The sequence below is a fragment of the Narcine bancroftii genome, chromosome 5 (assembly GCF_036971445.1).
Source record: "Narcine bancroftii isolate sNarBan1 chromosome 5, sNarBan1.hap1, whole genome shotgun sequence".
NCBI classification, from domain to species: Eukaryota; Metazoa; Chordata; class Chondrichthyes; order Torpediniformes; family Narcinidae; genus Narcine; species Narcine bancroftii.
In genome coordinates, this window is record NC_091473.1 from 20,605,691 (window position 1) to 20,625,671 (window position 19,981).

Genomic DNA, 19,981 nt, shown 5'->3' on the forward strand with positions numbered 1-19,981 from the left:
GAAGTGCAAAATGTCCTCAGAGTGTCAAAGACTTGTACCGCAAAAGAAGAACAGGCCTCTTCAGCTCTTCTTTTTCCCCATCAGATTTGCCTGCTTTAGATCCATATCCTATTATGCCTGTTTAAGTGCAAGCCTAAATGGCTCTTTAATGTAGTAAGTCCATCTCATTCTACCACTTTTTCTGGCAGCAAGTTCCCAATATCCACCAGTGGGGGAAAAAAAACATCTCTAATAACTCCTTTCAAACCCCTTTCTCCAACCTTAAACCTGTGCCCACAACCATTGGAAAAAGACTTTGACTATCTATCCTTATTTGCCTTCCATAATTTTATACAATTCAATCATGTCTGCTTTCTTCATTCTAGGGAAAACAAGTGCTTATCTAATCTCTGGTCTGTCAATGCAGGCAACATCCAGATGACTGCAAGTTTGTCCTTTGGAATGTCAAACTTGAAGGCAGAGTACATGGTTAATGACAGGATTCTTATCAGTTTCGAGGAACAAAGAGATCTTGGGGCCCAGGTCCATAGATCCCTTAAGGATGCCATGTAAAATGATAGGGTAGTAAAGAAGATGTATGATGTGCTGGTCTTCATTAGTTGGGGGAAACACAAAAGTCTGCAGATTCTGTGATTGTAGTAAATACACTAAAATGTTGGAAGAACTCAGCTGGTATTTTCAAAGTCTATAGGAGACAAAGATATATTGCCGGCATTTCAGGCCTGAACCCTTCTTCAAGGAATACTGCCAGAAGCAGTAAATCTCAGAATTAAAACAATGGGGGAAGAATCTAGACTAACAAAATGTGTTAACTGGAGGTAAGAATTTATCATGTCTGTGTGTAAGAAGAGAGCAAATAGAGATCAGACAGGGGAAGATGGGGGTGAGGGGTTTAAAGAAAGCCAGAGATCGAAATTAATCCCAACTGGTTGGAGGGTGCCCAGTTGGAAGGTGAGGTGTTGTTCTTCCAATTTAAGGGTCAATGGTTGACACACATTCCCCTCTCTTCACTTCTCCTCCCTTTGTAGGGACCACTCCATCTGTGACTCCTTTGTCTACTCCTCCTTCTCCTCCAATTGTCCCTTTGTGACCACAGGAGATGTTCCATTTATGGCTACACTTCCTCCCTTGCCACCATTTGGAGCTCCAAACAGTCCTGCTAAGTGAAGCAACATTTCACTTGTGAATCGGCAGGGGTCATCTACTGCATCCTGTTGTGGTCTCCTCTACATTGGAGAGACTGATGCAGACTTGAAGATTGCTTTGTTGAGAACCTTGGCTCTGTCTGTGGATCTTCCAGTGGCCATCCATTTCAATTCCCCATCCCATTCCCTTTCCAACATGTCTGTCCATGGTCTCATGCACTGTCAGACTGAGACTGCCCATAAATTGGAGGAACAACACCTCATCTTGCAACTGGGAACCCTCCAACAAGATAGCATTAATATCTACTTTTCTGACTTTCATTAAACTCCCCCCACACCCTTCTTCCCCTGTTGTCTCTCCATTTCCTATCTCCTTTCGCACAGATGTGATAAATTCTTACCTCGTCCCTTAACATATCCAATTAACACCTTTTGTTGGTCTGGATTCTTCCCGCATTGTTTGAATTTGGAGATTTTTTTCCTGCTTCTGGCTTATTCCTTAAAGAAGGGCTCAGGTCTGAAACATCAGCAATCTTTCTTTGTCTCCTATAGATGCTGAAAAGACTGACTGGGTTCTTCCAGCATATTGGTGTCTTTCATTTGTTGGGGGACTGAGGTGAAGAGTCATGAGGTAAAGTTGGAGCTCTGTAAAACTCTGGTTCGACCACACATTCAGCTCTGGTTGCCTCATTACAAAATTTATGGTGCCTGCATTGGAGAACATGGCTTATAAAACAAGGTTAATAAAATTAGGGCTTTTCTTTTTGGAGAGACGAAGGATAAGAGGTGACTTAATAGAGGTATAAAAGATTATGAGAAGCATAGATAATATGGACAGCCATCATATTTTCCCTAGGGTGGCAGTAACAAATACCAGAGACATCTGTTTTAGGTGAGTGAAGGAAAGTTTAGGGGAAGACATCAGAGATATTTTTTTTTAAAACACAGAGAGTGGTGGGTGCCTGGAATACATTGCCACAGGTGGAGGCAGATACAAAAGGGATATTCTAAAGATTCTGTGATAGGCACATTCTGAGATAGTCAGAGAAATGTATGTGAGATAGGGAAGGATTATAGTGGAGTAGATTTACATAGGTTGACACAACATTGTAAGCTGTAAGGCCTGTAATGTTCTATAAATCTCCTCTGTATTCTGTCCAGCACAAACACATCCTTCCTATAGCTTGGCAATTTGAACTGCACAAACACACATACCAGAGTGCAGTCCAACAAAAGTTGCAACATGGCTTCCCAATTCTTGTATTCTGTGCCCTGACCTATGAAAACAAGCATCTTAAATGCTTTCTTCAACAACTTATTGACCTGTGTCACCATTTTCAGGGTCTAAACCCATAGCCTTCTCTGTTCTTCAACATTCTTGACGCTACACCTATTTGACTTCCACAAATGGAATTAAATTCCATCAACCAATGCCCTGCTATTTTCCATTTGATCTATATTCTGTTGCAGAGTCTCCAACACCATAAATTTTCTTGATATCCACAAACTTACTGCTTATAATTCCAACATTCACATCCAAGTCATTAATATATATCACACACAGCAAAGATCTCAGCATCAAGCCACATGGTACATCACTACTACCCGGCTCACCTTGGATTCCATAGACTTCAATCTTTTGCAATTATTTGAGTAAAATTTGTAAAGAATGTATTATGAATATGATTGTGTTTCACAAACAGGAACAGCTATTTCCTGCTTTGACCCTGAAATGTACTGTAAGAAATAAACTTGTAAATTGCTGGCATGAATGAATGCATATTATAATAAGAAACATGGAGATTAGTAATGAAAATATCATGAGGGAATTCAGGTATATAAATATATCTTCTTAATTATGCCATAGAGTAATCTCAAAAGAAACAAACTGTCCAGAATCTAAACTGAAAGGAAATATTACATACTTTATGAACTGGAACAAATGATGCATCATAATTAATTAATGCTTATGTACCAAGAGGTTAAAAACATTCTTGCCTGCGGTCAGTATTGTGGTGAGAAATACTGGAAAGAGAATGCATTCAAAACAAACACTATGCTTTGCTCGTGTCCTTTCTTTAATGAGTTTTATATTTGTCGGTCATGTGGAACAGAGGTGTGGAGTGGGAGAGCAATATCAAGTCTATAAAAGTGCCAAGTATAAAATGAAGCACAGATAAGCAGGGAGACTTCATTCGGTTAAAAGCTACTTCTCAACCGACAAATATTAATTTACCATTTTTACATGTGAAAGTCAAATTTTATGGACAATTATTAGGATAAAATTTAGTAGGCAAATCTTACACGCATACTACTTTTGACCATGGTAAGTGCCTGCATTACTCGAGCTATCAGGAGCTTGGATGTGCGGGCAGGTGACCAGGACCAGATGGAAAGTTTGCAGTTGGGGCATCAGGAAATCGGATAAGCAGGCAGTTGGAGCCTAGGCAAGATTTTGCAGTCAGAGCATTGGGAGCAAAGACAGGAGGGTGGCCAGGGCCTAGGCAAGAGTACATGGTGGGGACATTGGGAGCACAGAAGGGAGGGCAGCGGGGGCCTAGGCGAGAGTCCACAGTCAGGGTGTTGGGAGTTCTGGTAGGTGTGGGCCTGGGCCAAGGTGAGAGTCCATGGTCAGAGCATCAGGAGCTTTGGTGGGCAGGCGGCTGGGGCATAAAGGGAGTGTTGACTTTTACACGTGATATATGGAAAATACCAGATTTTGGTGCCAAAAATAGCGGGGACAACTTTTACATGGCTTCAACTAACATGTATGTACGTTAGTCTTGATTCTGTATAAATAGCAAAACAGAATTCAATTTTGTTTTTGTGGAAGATGGATCAATCTCGCATATTTAAGTTACCTGACTGCAGTGTTTGAATATTGTAAGATAATTTGCATTACCATCATTGGTCATTATCTCTTCCATGGATGAGTGCAATTATGGCAAAATGTAATATTTCTGGCTGAGTTTGATTGAAATGTTCTACAATTATCATTGAAAATATTGCAGTTTCACATTGACAGCTTTGATCGAAATACAAACTCAGCCAATGTGCGAGTAAAAATGGTAAACAAAAGACAGAAAGGACTCATTGGGGCTGTTTGAAGATATACTTGAGTTAGTGTTTAAAAGTAATGCGTTTGACAAGCTGCACCTCCAATACAGATAGAATCATCCAGTCACATCTCTTAAACAAAATGAATCCCTTTAATCAAGGAGCAAGAGACAATTTGAGTAGAAAGCAGGTAGTTCAAGAATAGTTATCAGTAGTTAGTTAGCTTGTTTTTGATAATTCAAAGACGCATGAGCACAAATCCAATAAATATTTAAGTGGCATAGGAAAGCAGGAATTTAGGGCTGAAGTAGAATCCAGAGAAGTGAGAGACTTCTTTCAGCAATCACCAAAGGGATAACTTCTATCTATGATTACTAGAAGCATTAACTACGTGTAAATAAATAACTAACCACACACACACACACACACACACACACACGTGTATGTGTAAAATATCTAGTTTGGGGAAATTGATAGAAGAAACTACAGAAATTCAAACTGGTGTGAAATGAATTGGAGATGACATTTATCATTGAGAAATGCAAGAAAAATTAATGCATGTTCCACTTAAGAGAACCGGGGGGGGGGGGGGCGGGGGGGGGCGGAAATCACCAACAAAATATGGTGATTTAGGGCCTGGGCCCTTTGTCAGGTAAGAAGGGCCTAGGCCTGAAACATTGGTTACCCTTTACTTCCTGTATGTGCTATGTAACCTGCTGAGTTTCTCCAGCCCCTTTGGGTATTGCACTCGACTTTAGCATCTGCACTTCCTTGTTTAATTACATTGTATTGCAGCATTGTTACAACAAATACAAATATAGTGTTTATATATATGGCTTTTGTTCACATTGCTTGAAGTCTTGCTTGTTCTTCTTCAGCAGACTCTTGTTGTCTGCTCATGGAATGCCTGGTGACATCAGCACTGAGATGGGGTTGGCATTGTTCCTCAGTTTCCTGCTGACTGTTCCTTGTTTGACTGGAGGCTTGAGCACTGAGGCAGGCCTGGTGTTGCTATTCTGTTTCCCGCTGCCTGCCCCTTGCCTGTCTTGATGTCTGAGCACTGAGGGGCATATCACTGCTCTTCTGTTTCCTGCTGCCTACTCCTTGCATGTCTGGAAGCATCAACAGTGAGGCAAGACTGATGTTCCTCTACTGTCTCTTGCTTTCTCTTTTGTCTAACTCTATAGGCTTGTGAAGAGCTTCTGCCAATATTGCTTGGTTGTTTTGGGCCCATATTAAATTGGGTTTGACCACTTGTTTTTATTCTGAATGTACATTGATGCACCATAACTACTAATTGAGGTGTGCCTGGTGTAAGTTAATTTTTTTTGAACTTTTGAATTTCAAATGACTTTAAAGGTCATGACATTTAGCATCAAATGTTACCCCAATTGAACCTCCTTGGACATTTCTAGAGTGCTCCATATTGATAGGCATGGAGAACAAACAAACAAACATGAACAAATATATATTAGATAGGTATGACTACTGCCACATTTTTTGTTAAATTTAAAAAGATAGAAATAAGCTCAAGATAGAATTAAAGGGTTGAACTTAAGCAGCATTTTTCATAGATTTAAAAGTTTAAACATGACTTCATCAATATGCAACTTTCAGAATCTCCCAAATCACCTAAACCATGATTGAAATAGGTATGAAATTTGGTAATTGCTGTGGCAGCAAATTTCACATAGGAAGGACTCAGTAACAGGTATGTGATAATGATCATATAAATCTGTACTTTCAGTGAATTTTGCACTGGACCAGAGCAGCACGATAACCTCTCCACTTTTTTTTTTCTAAAGGATCCTTGAAGATCTTTTACAGCTACCTGAAAGGGAAGACAGGATTTCAACCTCATCCAGCCTATAAGATAGATAGCCTTTCAAACAGAGTAGCACTCCTTCAGTTCTGCACTAGACTACTCGACTGGATTAGTGTGCTCATGTCTCCAGAGCAGGTCTTAAACTTGGAACATTTTGACTCACAGATGGAAGTACGACCAACTCAGACAGTGAATGAACAAAAAAAGTGGTAAAATATGTGGGGAGCTGATGGGAATTCAGAGAGAAGAAAACAGGGTTAGTGGAGACAGGGTTAGTGAAGACAGCTGCTTGATACTTGTGATGGAGTTGATGGGCCGGGGGTGGGGGGGAGGGGGGAAGAATTTCATGATTTTTATTCTGACTCTGCATTTGGTAAAAAAGAGATGGCAGGAGATCCAGAATCTTCAGACAGTGTCAATATGTGTGAGCTCTCGAGCAAGAGTATATATGGCTCAAATATCAATGCACTTATCCCATTGAGATCTACGAATGGAGATCAATATATCAAGAGTCGAGGAGCAGTCAACACTTGCTGAAAGGAAAACTTTGAAGGTTTCATTGTGGCTCTTTCCTCAATGTGCAAGCTTTAAACATTATCCAATGGCAGCCTTTTAAGGTGCAATCTCACTGCTTTCAGGCCAAGAAGTCAAATGGCCATTTGTCAACTGATAAACAACAGTCTTAGAAGCAGTTGGTATCCCTGCTAGGGGATAACCAATTGCCATAACTACAGAGGGTCTTCTTGCTGTCTGCCACAGGGAAAGCCATCAACAAGGTTCTCCTCAGTCGTCTCCTTCCTGCATGATAATGTGACTTTCACCCATTCAATGGCAAAATGGACGGACAATCCTGCTCAATGCTTCCATGAAATATGTAGGGTGCACACCTGCCACCATACTTGTTGCATGCAATAACATTCCACAAGTATATTTAATCCAAGGCATTGAGTAAATCTCTGGGAGAATACACATTTTAATTATGCCACACAGTTGTATCATCAGCCCTTTGAGCACCTTCACAATTTTAGGGGTCTTGAAAGTGGTCAATATTGATCCCCCGGGGGTCAATGGGGCCATCCAGGAGGTCAAAAGAGGGTCAATAACATCAGAGAGGGTTTGATAATGCGGGAGGAGGGGGGTTCAATTTGAAATAGTGTCTCTACATTACCTCCCACCCATCCAACACGGAGTTGGGGGGCTTACCTGCCGTGAACCTTCGTGGGCTGTCGTCACGCTTCCTCCTCATCACACATGCACCAGCTGGCACTTTAAGTGACGCTGTTGCCTTTCCCCCTTGTCGTGCATGCACTAGCCTGTGGACCCCAGGACACTGCATTTAACAGATAAGTCCCTTTACTGCCCCTTAATTTATCCTCCATTTGGGGGTGTAGGGCCTACACCCTGAAATGGAGGATAAATTAACGTCCAACTTGAGGTGGCACTGGACGGAGGACAGAGGGCTCAAAAGCCAGACTGTCTGGCCTAAAACCGGACATCTGCCCCCCCCCCTCCCTGTCCAGTCCAATCCCCACCGTACAGTGCTGGGATTCCATGCCTGGGGGTTGATGAGGGACCACATAGTCCCTGAAGGGGTTAAAATATATGTTAGCTACCATGAATATATTCTTGGTCCAGAGGGGTCTTCAAGAGGAGAGGTTGCAGGGTGTAGGCCATTAGAGAGCTGGGGTTGGATTAGACATTAAATAGTGATGTTGGCGTTGGGAAGGGTGGTACTGTGGGCTACAAATAAGATCAAGCAGAGAGAGGCTATGTGGTGATGGGGATGGTTCATGGAAGCATGTCAGTGAGCCTCAAATTACAATGGTGACAATTTTCAAGAAAAGGGTCAAAATAACAAGTGTAAAGAGAGCCTGTTGATTGCCTGAGGAAAGATTATTGTAATAGAGCTCCATACTTTCCAACTTCCAACCAAAGAAGACCTCAATGACTCCAACTCTCCTACTCTCTCATCTATTCCCACAGTACTAGTATGGATTCTATCCTTCTGGAGGTACAGTGGAAATAACCTTCACTGCACAACCCCGAAGTTGAATTCAAGGAGCAGAATCAACCATGTGGCCATTTTCAATGTTAGAAATCCCTTTCACTCCACACACCCGAGAGGGACTGCTTTAATTTTAAGTGCCATAAACACCTGTGTAATGGTTGAGTTTTGGGGACCAACTTTAGGATAAAATTTTGAGGGCAGTAAGTATCATTCAAAGTATAGGGAGCTCAGATGTCCAGGACCAGGTTTGAGGTGTCAGGAGCTTGGATAGGCAAGTGGCCAAGGAGAGGATCCATGATAGGAATGTCGGGAGCTCCAGGGGGTGGGCATCCCAAGTGAGGGTAGGGGCATAGGGAGCTCTATTGGATAGGTGGCCTAAGTAAGGATCTGTAGTAGGCACTGGGAGCTCTGGTGGGTGAGTGACCGAGGCGAGGATCTACATTTGGGGCATTGGGAGATCCAGTGATTGCACAGTCAGGATGATGATCCATGGTTGGGGCATTGGGAACTTAGATGAGTGGGCAGCTGAGGCGAGGATCCACCACTGGGACATTGGGAGCTCTGGTGAGTGGGCATATGGGGTGAGAATCCGTGGTTGGGTCGGTAGCTTGTATAAGTGGGCGGCCGGGTCGAGGACTCATGGTTGAGGAATCAGGATTGCTGGTGAGCAAGGCCTGGGCGAAGGTCCACAGTCGAGGTGTCTGAAGCTCCAGTGAGCGGGCAGCCTATGCTCAGGCATGAGTTGGCAGCCAAGGCACCAGGAGCTCCAGAGGGCAGGTGGCCAGGACCTGGGCAAGAGATGGCAGTCAGAGCGTGGGGAGTTCTGGTGGGTGGCTAACTGGGGCTAAAAATAGGGTGGGGGGGTTGATTTTTTACATATGATATATGGAAAATGGCAGATTTTTCAGCCAGAAATAGGGGGTCAACTTTTATGCAGTATCAACATATGCACGTTGAGAATGGATGATTTACAGACAAATAAGTAACAGGTCAGGAATCGAGGTTACCCCAAGCTCACTCATTAACCTGTAGTACGCAATGAACATGCTTGTGCACACTTGGAGTTCCACAATGGAGCACAAGAGAAAACTGGTCTTACATTCTTTCTTTGGCTTGGCTTCACAGACGAAGATTAATGGAGGGGTAATGTCCACGTCAGCTGCAGGTTCGTTTGTGGCTGACAAGTCCGATGCGGGACAGGCAGACACGGTTGCAAGGGAAAATTGGTTGGTTGGGGTTGGGTGTTGGGTTTTTCCTCCTTTGTCTTTTGTCAGTGAGGTGGGCTCTGCAGTCTTCTTCAAAGGAGGTTGCTGCCCGCCGAACTGTGAGGCTCCAAGATGCACGGTTTGAGGCGATATCAGCCCACTGGCAGTGGTCAATGTGGCAGGCACCAAGAGATTTCTTTAGGCAGTCCTTGTACCTCTTCTTTGGTGCACCTCTGTTTCAGTGGCCAGTGGAGAGCTTGCCATATAACATGATCTTGGGAAGGCGATGGTCCTCCATTCTGGAGACGTGACCTACCCAGCGCAGTTGGATCTTCAGCAGCGTGGATTCAATGCTGTCGGCCTCTGCCATCTCGAGTACTTCGATGTTGGTGATGAAGTCGCTCCAATGAATGTTGAGGATGGAACGGAGACAACGCTGGTGGAAGCGTTCTAGGAGCTGTAGGTGATGCCGGTAGAGGACCCATGATTCGGAGCCGAATAGGAGTGTGGGTATGACAACGGCTCTGTATACACTAATCTTTGTGAGGTTTTTCAGTTGGTTGTTTTTCCAGACTCTTTTGTGTCTTACATTAAACATTCACATAACAATGTCCTCTACTAATCTGACCCAATTCCACAAATCTTCTCTCCATTGAAGTCACTTATATGAGGTGCTGTCTTTATAAGCCTGGTCACACTCTCTTCTCATAGGTACCTTCAGGTAGAAGATACAGAAGCCTGGAGTCCAGCATTTCTCAGTTCAAAACAGTTACTTTCCCTAGCAGGTATCAGGTTCTTAAACCTTTCTTAACTTCAACTAGGCATAAATTATTACCGTAAAAAAACTCACCTGGTCTTGCAGCATCCATAGGAGGTAAAGATAGATGATGATGTTTCAGGACTGAACCCTTCTTCAAGAGAAAAGTAAAGAACAGGAAGGCATCAGAATAAAGACAGAAGAGTAGCAGGGGGAGAGACCAGACCAACAAAAGGTGTTAATTGGATCTGATCAGGTCTGGCAGAAGATCTCTCTGCACTATTGAAGGATCACTTTTTTTGCACCAACTACAACTGTGAATGTTTATTTATCTATTCTATATTTATTAACATTGTCTCATGGTGCATTATGGTAATTTAAATGGTGCTATTATTGTAGGACCATATTAAAGGCTGTGTGGCTTTAGCAAATAAGAATTTCAGTACATCCCTACATTGTACTTATCAAATCAAGTTTATGGTCATCTGATTGAACAAGTTCAACCTGACAAAACAGTATTCTTTGGTCCTCGGTACAAAACATGCAGACACACATCCAAACATAACACACATACAGACAAATAAGACATATGTAGGACAAGTATTTCATTTGTAGAAATAAACAAAAATAAATATTGTTTCATGAATATGAGAGTTTCAGATGGTGTGTGAGGAGTTAATTTGGTCATTCAGTATTTTCTTTGCTTGTGGGAAGAAGCTGTTCCTCAACCTGGTGGTGCTGGCTCTGATACTCCTGTATCTCTTCCCCAACGGGAGCAGCTGAAAGATGTTGTATGCAGGGTGGAAGGGGTCCACAATGATTTTGCATGGGCTCTTCAGACAATGATCCCAGTAGATCATGTCGATGGGAGGGAGTGAGACTCCAGTGATCCTCTCTGCCATTCTTATGGTCATGTGAATTGACCTCCAATGCATTTCTCTGCAGCAACTGTACTACACAGTAATGTATCTGGCCAGGATGCTCTTAACAGAGCTCTTTTAGAAGGTTGGCTGGTAGACTTGCCTGCTTCAGTCTTCTCAGGAAGTACAGTCACTGACAAACGAGAAAATGTTGAGTGTCCACAATAGATCACTAGTTAAGTGAACTTCAAGGAACTTGGTGGTCTCCATTCTCTCAACTACAGAGTTGTTGATGTGTAGTGGAGGGTGGTCATTCCTGGTTCTTCTGAAGACCGCAATCATCTCCTTCATCTTGCCCACATTGAAACTAAGGTCGTTACTCTCGCACCATACCGCATGGCTTTCCATCTCGTCTCTGTAGTGCGACTCATTGTTGCTGATGAGGCCAATAGTTGTGTCATCTGAAAACTTGATGATATTGTTGGAGCTGGACCAGGTGATGCAGTCGTGGGTCAGTAGCATGAACAGGAGTGGGCTGAGCACACAGCCTTCAGTTGCTCCAGTGCTTAGCGTGATGGTGTTCAATGTTCTGCTACTGACCCAAACAGACTGTGGTCTTTCCATTAGGAAGTCCAGGATCCTGTTACAGAGAGGGGTGTTGAGTCCCAGTGAGGACAGCTTCTCTATCAGCCTCTGGGGAAAGGTCATATTAAACGCTGAGCTGAAGTTAATGAGCCTGGTGTATGAGGCATCGTTCTCCAAGTGAGTCAGGATGGAGGGAAGGGACAAGGCCATTGCATCGTCTGGTGAACAGTTTCTTCTATAGGCAAATTCAAATGGGTCGAGCATATGTATGCAAATGACAATTAACTCTCATAACATGTCATATCATATGTTAATACAAATCTTGGCCATTATCATCTGTGATGAGATCCTAGACCACAGCATATCTCAGGAGTGATGAAAGGTTCCAATGAAGAAATTTGTATTCCCTGTACTGTACCTGTACAGCCTTTAGCTATCTTTGGAAAGGTGATTCAAGGGGTAATGTTGGTTACAACATTAAACCTATTGGCCCATCTTTGATCAAAATGGAGAAGTCTCTGTGAAGGTACTGAGAATTTTGAGAAGGAAACTCGGCTAAAAGGGATGGATGGAAAAAACTCCTTCTCATGTCACCCACCCTTTTGAACACATTTTGCCCAACCAGTCGAAGAGATTGTTCCCACTTTGGCTTCATCAGAACTCAGAGGTGGAATGCAATCGCATCATCCACGGCCCAAGGGATTGTCTAATGAATGGGCTAAATTTGGCACCATAGTGTAGATCTGAATCAATATTTAAATAATGAGAATAATTATGCAGCACGGTAAGCTTTGTTTTCTGCAAGTTACAAAGTCACCAGTGAGTCATAGTTGGATACATTACTGATTCCCAAAATAGATCTCTTACATTATATCAACTAAAGGAATAAAGGGCTAATTAGTTTTTATATGAGACAATTAATAAGATCCCAACACATCATGAATAATAGATTGAACAAGAATTCTTTGTTCTCATTTTATCATCAGGCTAACCATCTGCCAAATTTATTTCTGATTTAAAATTGCATGAGGTTACCAGATAGTAAAATAAATTGTATCAATGATGTGACAAAAAAACACTATTCCATAGCAGTACATGATAATTACTGACAGTTTGTCCACATTTCATTCTACCGTTGTTTAATAGAATTGCAAATACTAGAGCGCATCGGATGTCCCCCAAAGTTCCTCAACATGATTATCCAACTGCACGAAAACCAACAAGGTCGGGTCAGATACAGCAATGAGCTCTCTGAACCCTTCTCCATTAACAATGGCGTGAAGCAAGGCTGTGTTCTGGCACCAACCCTCTTTTCAATCTTCTTCAGCATGATGCTGAACCAAGCCATGAAAGACCCCAACAATGAAGACGCTGTTTACATCCGGTACCGCACGGATGGCAGTCTCTTCAATCTGAGGCGCCTGCAAGCTCACACCAAGACACAAGAGAAACTTGTCCGTGAACTACTCTTTGCAGATGATGCCGCTTTAGTTGCCCATTCAGAGCCAGCTCTTCAGCGCTTGACGTCCTGCTTTGCGGAAACTGCCAAAATGTTTGGCCTGGAAGTCAGCCTGAAGAAAACTGAGGTCCTCCATCAGCCAGCTCCCCACCATGACTACCAGCCCCCCCACATCTCCATCGGGCACACAAAACTCAAAACGGTCAACCAGTTTACCTATCTCGGCTGCACCATTTCATCAGATGCAAGGATCGACAATGAGATAGACAACAGACTCGCCAAGGCAAATAGCGCCTTTGGAAGACTACACAAAAGAGTCTGGAAAAACAACCAACTGAAAAACCTCACAAAGATAAGCGTATACAGAGCCGTTGTCATACCCACACTCCTGTTCGGCTCCGAATCATGGGTCCTCTACCGGCACCACCTACGGCTCCTAGAACGCTTCCACCAGCGTTGTCTCCGCTCCATCCTCAACATCCATTGGAGCGCTCACACCCCTAACGTCGAGGTACTCGAGATGGCAGAGGTCGACAGCATCGAGTCCACGCTGCTGAAGATCCAGCTGCGCTGGATGGGTCACGTCTCCAGAATGGAGGACCATCGCCTTCCCAAGATCGTATTATATGGCGAGCTCTCCACTGGCCACCGTGACAGAGGTGCACCAAAGAAAAGGTACAAGGACTGCCTAAAGAAATCTCTTGGTGCCTGCCACATTGACCACCGCCAGTGGGCTGATAACGCCTCAAACCGTGCATCTTGGCGCCTCACAGTTTGGCGGGCAGCAGCCTCCTTTGAAGAAGACCGCAGAGCCCACCTCACTGACAAAAGGCAAAGGAGGAAAAACCCAACACCCAACCCCAACCAACCAATTTTCCCTTGCAACCGCTGCAATCGTGTCTGCCTGTCCCGCATCGGACTGGTCAGCCACAAACGAGCCTGCAGCTGACGTGGACTTTTTACCCCCTCCATAAATCTTCGTCCGCGAAGCCAAGCCAAAGAAGACAGTACTACAGATACTGGAACTTCTGAATTGATGTAATGGGATAGTGGAACATAAATACTAATTTGCCTCTCTGAGATTTTCATTCTGCTGCATTTGAAGGAAACTATTTAGCCATTCATTATCTGCCAAACAAGATCTGAAAATTGAATTCCTTGTTTAATAACGAGAGTTATAAAACTCTGGTTGAACCAATCTTTAGAGCTTTCGTCATATTGCCTAATACGTCAGTAAAACTACTTTTTAACTAACACTCTCAAAATTCTTTACAACATATGGAATTGTTTACATGAAAGGAAAATCTCAATATTATTCAGTACCTCAGTAATGCTGGTAAAAGATTAATAGTCATTTTAGAATTTGGAGCAAATAATGTACCAGTCACTGTGCTATATTTCTAAACTGCCACCTTATCTTTGATCTTTTTTGGATCATTTGCAATAAAATTAATCCCACAAAAGCACACACCTGATCAAGTTTTAAAGCAACATTTTTTGTGCCATCTGCCATAGTTGTAACGACATTGTCTCATGAGTGGTGGCTGAGGACTTTAGTTTGATATTTCTTAGTATTTCAGGGAAGTACAAATGCTGCTGCCAGCTTTATTTCCCAATTTTTGTTTCAGATTACTGTTCAATATTACAAATATCTTGATTCCAAAATCCTTGTCATTGTTTCTAAATACTCCTTTGCCCTCAACCCACGATATCACTGGAACCTATCCAGCCACACAACCCTGCAAAAAATGCATGGACTTTCATTTCAGACATCTTGATTATTCTTGAATTTAATCTGACTGTGCTCTTACCTGCCCTGACCTGAAGCTCACTGAAAACTTCCATCTTTTTAACACTTTTTCTCATTTTAAACATGTCTTTACTTAAGCTTGCTGCTCTAATCTCTCAGAAAGAGCATCGTTGAAATCAGTTTTAAATTGTTCTTTCTATGAAATAAATTGGGATACTTTGCTATGTTAAAAGGGAGATAAAAATTCATTGCATTTCTTTTCATTTTGCTTTCTATCTCATTGGTTAACAACTAATAATATACAATCAAAATTTATAAAAATAAGAATACAAAATTGTCCTTTAAAACTGAGATGATATTATTATGGCATGGTCTGATCTATTTATTCCCTGTTCTCCATTTCAGAAATATAATTGGTTCCATGAGTAACGCCAGACATTCATTCTGATTATAAAAACGCTTTCTAGAAGTTTAGGTTAATCTTAAAAGGACACCAGTTAAGCAAAATGTTACACTCTAAACAGTTAAGTTATTTCTTAAATATAGCACTTGAACCACTGTGTTGTTTATAGTTCTCAGGGTATAAGCTGAATTTTCATAAAATTGAACTTATACCCTTACATGTTTCTATTCCTAAGTATTATAATTTCCCTTTAAAGATTGTGAAATATCATTTTACTTATCTTGGTATTACAATTACCAAGAATTATAAACATCTTTTTAGGGATTTTTTTTTCTCTATTTTACTTAACTAGGTTCAATTGTCTCTAATGAGATGGTCACCTTTGTCAATTTCTATGATTGGTCATGTTAATTCTATTAAAATGAACATCTTACCTAAATTGTTGTATCTTTTCCAATCTATATCAATTTTTATTCCTAAATCCTTATTTCATTCACTTTTATTCTCTTGTACATGGCAAGGGAAACCTCTCTGATTGAATAAAGTACATCTTCGAAAATCAAAAAGGAATGGTGGTTTGGCATGTCCTAATTTTAGATTTTATTATTGAGCAGTCAATATACGTAACTTGATTCTTTTGCTTCAATTTGATAATAGAGTTGAATCCCCCACATGGATATTTCCTTGTTGGCAATTCTTGCGACTTCGCTATCTTCTTTATATAAATTACCTGACAACCCGATCATTAAACACAGTTTGGAAATACGGGCACAATTTAGAATTTTTTTTGGATTTCAGTTTTTTTCTCTTATTAGCCCAATTATATACAATCATCTTTTCCAACCTTCTTTGCAAGATTCAACTTTTAATGAGTGTAATAAATGGGGTATTAAATGTTTTAAATACCTTTTTATTGACAACAATTTTGCATCCTTTAAACAAGTGGTCATAAAATTTAATTTATCTAAAGTTCTTTTTTTTAGATATTTACAACTAGATATTTTATTCAGTCCCAGATTCTTAATTTTCCTGGAATTCACAATGTGAGTATCCTTGATATTTTTTGAACTAAAATGTCCTTATAAAGGCTTAATATCTCTTATCAACAACATAGGCTAATTTAAGACAAGCCTCATTAATTAAAACCAAGGACGCCTGGGAGCAAGATTTTAACCTTTTAATGTCCAGTGAGGTGCAGATTACTGTGCTTAAACTGATGAACACAACATCCTTTTGTGCACAACACTGTCTATTGCAATTTAATGTGATCCATAGAGCAAATAGGTCTTAAGTTAAATGGTCTCATTTTTATCCGGGCATATATCCTCGATGTGACAAATGTAAAATAGGCGATGCCTCTTTAATTCACATGTTCTGGACCTGCCCTAGCATAGAAAAATTTTGGAAGGAAGCTTTTCAAACACTTATCAGTTATTTTTAAATTAAGATTGGAACCTAACACTTTAATAGCTTTTATTTGGAAGACCTTGCGATGATGGATGTTATGCTAACTTCAATTCAATGTCACATTTTATCCTTTTCGTTGTTAATGGCCAGATGTACAAATTTGATTCAATGGAAAGACAATATTTCACTTACACATACACAATGGCTAAGGGATATTACGTCTAACTTTAACTTGGAAAAAAATTAGGTATGTTGTTATTGATTCATATTTCAAATTCCAAATGATATGCGGCTCATTTATGGACCTGAAGAGTTAGTATTGATTTGGAATTTTGGCAAGGTGCTGTCTCTCTCTCTCTCTCCAAGATTATGCCACTTGAATTTTTTAAAAGTCAACCTTCAACCTTGCTTAAGGGAAGGGATTTAGAATTAATCTTTTTTTCTTTTTCGTTAAGTTTAATTGTATCATTATGTTTGTGTTATTATAATTCTAAATTTATACACATATTCATTATTGTAACTTTTTTAACTAGTTCTGTAGCACATATAGTTAATTGTATTGTTCATTATTTTACTATTGAATAAATAACAATAAAATATTTTAAAAAGAAAGAAAGAACAGTGAAAAATAGTTGACATTTTGCAGTCTTCACAACCAATCCAGGCTGAAATATCTTAGAAACCAAGGATGGTGAAAATGGAATAATGCTTCATTAAAAAAAATGCTGTGAAAATTGCAGACAATTGTCAAGTTATATTGGATATAATCAAGAGGATTTGATCTGTAATAAAAGAAAATCCAGCAAAGGGATGATATGGCATTGCCATTGTTTATAATTTTTTTATTACCATTTTGTATTGGCATCTGATTGAAAAATCTAGACTAATTGAATGATTTTAAACACATTTGCCCAGGATGTGTAAATCAGGAGGAATTATTTCAGCATACCCAGCTAATTAGGACAGAGCAAAAGGAAAATTTCTTCCACTGGTTGTTGAGTATATTCAGGGCAGACGTGTACATATTTCGGTCATGAAGAGAATCAAGGGTTCTGGAGAATGGGGAGGAAAGTGGATAAGGTACCAAATAACAGCTCAGGCTCAAAAGACCATAGCTTGCTTCAATAAAGAGAAGAAGTTCTTTTGATCCCTTTTCTCTCCCATTCTCTAAAGGAAAGGTTATCTATTGTGAAAGGGATTAGTTGATTTTGCGTCAATAATAATTTTGGTAGTTGATCATTTGTTTTATTCCTTTCTACGTGAATCTTCTTCCAAATGTTGAGCAGATGGTGCAGTACTGGTGAATTCCTCTGCTGCACTAGCTTTTCATCCCACTTATATAGTATATGTTCAGGTACCTTCTCCCCTATTTTATCTAGCTCTAATCTGGTTTTTCCCTTGTTTGATAAAAATCTGATAGGTATCTTAATTGTGCTGCTCTATTATAATACTTAAAGTTTGATAGCTGTAAGCCCCCTTGTTTGTACCATTCTGTTAATTTATCTAGCGCTATCCTCGGTTTCCCCCCTTTCCATAAGAATTTCCTTATTATTTTCTTTAGTTACTTGAAGAATTTCTCTGTTAGGTGAATTGGTAAAGATTGAAATAGCTATTGTATCCTTGGGAAGATATTCATTTTAATGCAATTTACCCTTCCTATCAGTGTTAGTGGTAAGTCTTTCCAATGTTCTTAGTCGTCTTGTAATTTCTTCATTAATGGGTGTTAATTTAGTTTGTATAGATGGCCTAGATTATTATCGATACCTAGGTATCGAATGCCTTGCGTTTACCATCTAAATGGTGATTCTTTCTTAAACTTTGTGAAATCCACATTATTCATTGGCATCACTTCACTTTTATTTGCGTTGATCTTGTACTCCGATATTTCTCCATATTCCTTCAATTTCTTATGTAATTCTTTTATTGATATTTCTGGTTCTGTTAATAGAAAATTGTTTTTCGAGAAATAAATTATTATCTTTTGAACAAATGAAGACAAATATGGTATAATTCACGGTACAATGTTTGCATTCCACCAACTGAAAACCTAATTGAAGGGGAAATTGGGAAGCAGACTGAGGTTACAAGAAGAAAGCAATTTTGAATATGTGATTACAGACACAATGATAATTAAAAGATTTATAACAAACATGTATATCAAACTGCAAGAGAAAGAGAACAAGGAAACAAGCTGTAAACCCAAACAAAAATGGGAACAAGATCTAAACATAAAGATAAAGAATGAAACATGGGAAAAGCTATGCTCCGGAACTATGAGAAATACAATAAACATGAGGTTACGCATGATACAATATAATTGGTTACACAGGCTATACACCACGCCCCAAAAGTTAAATAAATGGGACCCAACAGTATCAGACAGATGTTTTTGGTGTAAGAAGGAAACAGGAACAACAGTACATGCAATTTGGGCATGTGAGAAAATGGAAAAGTTTTGGGAAGATCTAAATCAGGTATTAAATAAAATCACAAAAAGCAACATACCACAAAATCCAGAGATCTTTCTTCTAAGTAACATAAGAAGTAAAGAACTTGGACTCAATTTGGATGGAGCACAAAAAAGATTTATTATGATACCTTTAGCTGTAGCAAAAAAATGTATTATGTCAACCTGGAAATTAGAAGATAGCCTGAGTATAGAGCAATAGTAAATAGAAATGAATAAATGTATTCCATTGGAAAAAAATAACATATAATTTAAGAAATAACATCACAGTATTCGAACAAATTTGGGAACCGTACATGGAACACAACAGAGAAGTCCTACCGTGGACCTCCACCGCCTAAAATGACAGAAGAAGAAGACAAAATGAACTGACCCAGTATATAAAAGTAGAAGACAAATTTCTTCTTTATTTTGATTGTGTGATGACATTGTTTAATGGGTTTAATGTATCATATAGGTTGAACGCTGAGTGGGTGGGGAGGGGGGTGGGTGAATGAGGGATGGAAAGGAGGGGGGAAGGGGAGAAAATGACACTGTGTATATTCAAGAGGGAAATGTTTGTGTGTATTTTGGTCAGTATGGTTCATAGTGTGAAAAATTTTTAAAAAATAAAAAAATAAAGAGAAGTGCAGACATGCAAGCTATATGACAATCCACTGCTTTGTGTATGCTTGAGATACAAGGCAGTGTGAAGCATTCTTATAAAAATAAAACCTTAGTTGTTCACTGGAATGGCTGATATCACTGAATCCCAGAGCATTCCGATGATGGACTCAAATACACAGAAACCATTCAACAGCTGATGATATCCAGTGGAGAACTGTCAGCTTTCTTTGGTCTGCCTCCTTGAATGAGGTGCCAATACTGGCATCCAATAAAATATCTGGATATTGTTCAACATTTTGAATTATCTTCCAGATTCTGTCCAATTAAATTCTTCACAAAAGAATACAATTTTTGAGATGATCAATTATCATTTTTTCCACTTATTTATGCTGTCCATCTCCTTAAAACACATTTTAAAATCTAAAATCAACCATTCAACGTGTATCT

At 40.1% G+C, this 19,981-nt stretch overlaps 1 protein-coding gene across 1 annotated transcript in view; it reads right to left on the minus strand.

The window, feature by feature from the left end:
* The window catches only part of LOC138763184 (metabotropic glutamate receptor 7-like), a 583,408-nt gene that overhangs the window by 60,566 nt on the left and 502,861 nt on the right, over positions 1-19,981 (minus strand). The window lies entirely within an intron of this gene.